Source organism: Pinus tabuliformis, chromosome 3_2 (genome assembly GCF_031772625.1).
Source record: "Pinus tabuliformis cultivar Carrire ecotype Pingquan chromosome 3_2, CPIR1, whole genome shotgun sequence".
In the NCBI taxonomy this organism is placed as follows: Eukaryota; Viridiplantae; Streptophyta; class Pinopsida; order Pinales; family Pinaceae; genus Pinus; species Pinus tabuliformis.
This window is the reverse complement of record NC_142302.1, coordinates 728,942,435-728,944,900: the sequence shown is the minus strand read 5'-3', so window position 1 is coordinate 728,944,900 and position 2,466 is coordinate 728,942,435.

The window sequence follows — 2,466 nt, the reverse complement described above, 5'->3', positions numbered from 1 at the left end:
GCTAGAATCAAATAAGAGGGCCTACCTCTTAGAACACTATTTCTCTTGGTGGTTATCCTACTTCCTTACTCCAGCTATTTTTTGTTTCCTTCTTTCAAATACCTAAAACAAGTAAACAAACAACAACAACAAATGTGATAGCATAAAAATTGCATTCAGCCTACTTAAAAGGTCAAGGAATCTTAATCCATAAAATGTAAGATAACATTTAATGTAGGAAATCAATCAATAACTGTATTCATATAAGTTCAAAAAGAGATTACAACCAAAGCCTTGATGTTACAGGTCTCCTCCGATGTATCCAGGTTCCCACACCTCTGCTAGCATCTCATGGATAGCCCCAACAATGGAAGTTTTAAGGCTTCTTCCCTTTAGTTCCAAACCAAACCAAACACATTATTCTCCCTCCACAAACATAAACTAGAAAGCTACAAGCTATAGATATCTTGCTGGTTATTCAAGCTCCAAAAAAGACTAAGACTAGTTTAGCTTGGGAAAGGAGGGGCTTATATAGCTTTGATTGAGGGAAGATGGTTCCTCTTATTATGGGAGAGGACTTATCTCTTGGGTTTGTTCCATCTTAATAGGGGAAAGGAGCCCAAACTAAATTCCTCAGCTCCATCTAGCCCAACAATTTACTAGACTTCCATTACGAAGCTTCTAGACTTAGAAGCTTCAACTCCATATTTAAAAAACTTGCCAAAAGAGGATCAATGCAACTAAGAAAAGGCTCATTTGCATCGTACAGTTCTTGGCCAAGTTTTGAACTCTGCAAATTGGCATGAGGAGGAAATGGGTCATTAGCACCGGTCTTATAAACTGGGGTAAAAGGAAGATTCTTGGGAAATGATGCAAGAGGGAAATGCTCTGCTCATGAAGAGGGACATAATGGGAGTCTCTTCATGATGTAAAAGTATGTAGGGTTCACTGTAGAGGTCCCCCAGGATTGAGGAATGGGGAGTACAAGGATAGTGACAAAATGTTGTGTAACAATTAGCCAAAGACAACATAATAAAGGCACTAGAGTACTTTGTGATTAAAGTAGGATATGATCCCAAAGATGTCAAAGATGTAGAGTTACTCCTTAAAAAGAAATACATAGACATTCTTGTGTTAAAAAACAGTTGAAGTTGCCTTCTACAGAAGATCCTCTAACAAAGGACATAGAAGAAAATGAACAACAAAACGAGGACATGCTCAAGCTTATCATTCAGAAAAATATACAGCTAAAGAAAATGAAAGAGCAGCTTGAAGAGTTACTAAAGGAGAAAGAAGTAGCACAACTTGCTATGGTTCCAATCACAGTAGTCCTTGTTAGCACTCTAGGAAACTCTCCTAGGTTGTAACTCGGAGATGCCTGGTAACATATAAATCTTCAATATAATTCTCTGAACTATGGTTGTAACTCGGAGATGCCTGGTAACATATAAATCTTCAATATAATTCTCTGAACTATTGGAATGGATTGGGGTTTGGACCAATTCAGATGATTGTTTCAACTCCGTTTTCACTCAATACATGCATGAACACCCTCAACTTGACAAGGCTTTAAATCACTAATGCTCAATAGTTTGTAGATTCAATGGATAGATGGAGAATCCTGACTGTACCAACAGATACATACATAAACACATATGAATGGCTAGCTACAGAAAGTAAATGAAGCTTGCAAATATAATTTATCAATGCAGAGATAAGATGACAGTTATCTGGCATTAGACACAGAAGAAAACATGAATAACCTATTCAAGTGCAAGCTTGGAATAGAGGATAAGATGGCGATTGAACATGTAACAACAAAAGAAGCTTGTATTACTGGAATGAACATGAGATTCTAGAAGGAACAAAGTATCCACAGTCTCCAAAAGTTGAACCCTTAATACTTTGAAATTTCAACCATTTATAGGCTTTTTACAATACTCTTGAACTGTTTTAGGCTTGAGATGTCTTAATCTATCCCCTCTGTCCTCTAACTACTTGATGTCGTGACTAGACAACATGAGCTCAAAGAGCTCTATTTCTAACAAGCTCGATAATAAAATGCTGGTAATTTCGTCGTGTTGTCAGGTGGTTCACTCATGCCAGTGCATTCCATGATCAATTCCATTGGTTCGACTGCATCGTGTTGTTGTTTTTTCTCCTTTCGGCCATGTATTCTGTTATTTCAATTTAACTGTCCAAATGTCGAAAACACTGCCAGAGCCAACAATTTCCTCCCCAGGTGACTGGTGGGAAGTGGGGTACGGGGCCGTCAGATTGATATGATCAATGGACAGGATCATATCACTAATCGCAAAGGTGAAGGGTTGGAGGACAGTGCGATGAAATTGCGATACGCCGATGGGCAATTAAGCAATGTGTGATAATCGTTGGATCGACAAATGAAATGGATGGTGAAGATTGATCTAATTGGAGATTGGAGAAATGAGAGCACAATGGAAAGGAGATAAAACGAGAGTGGACCTG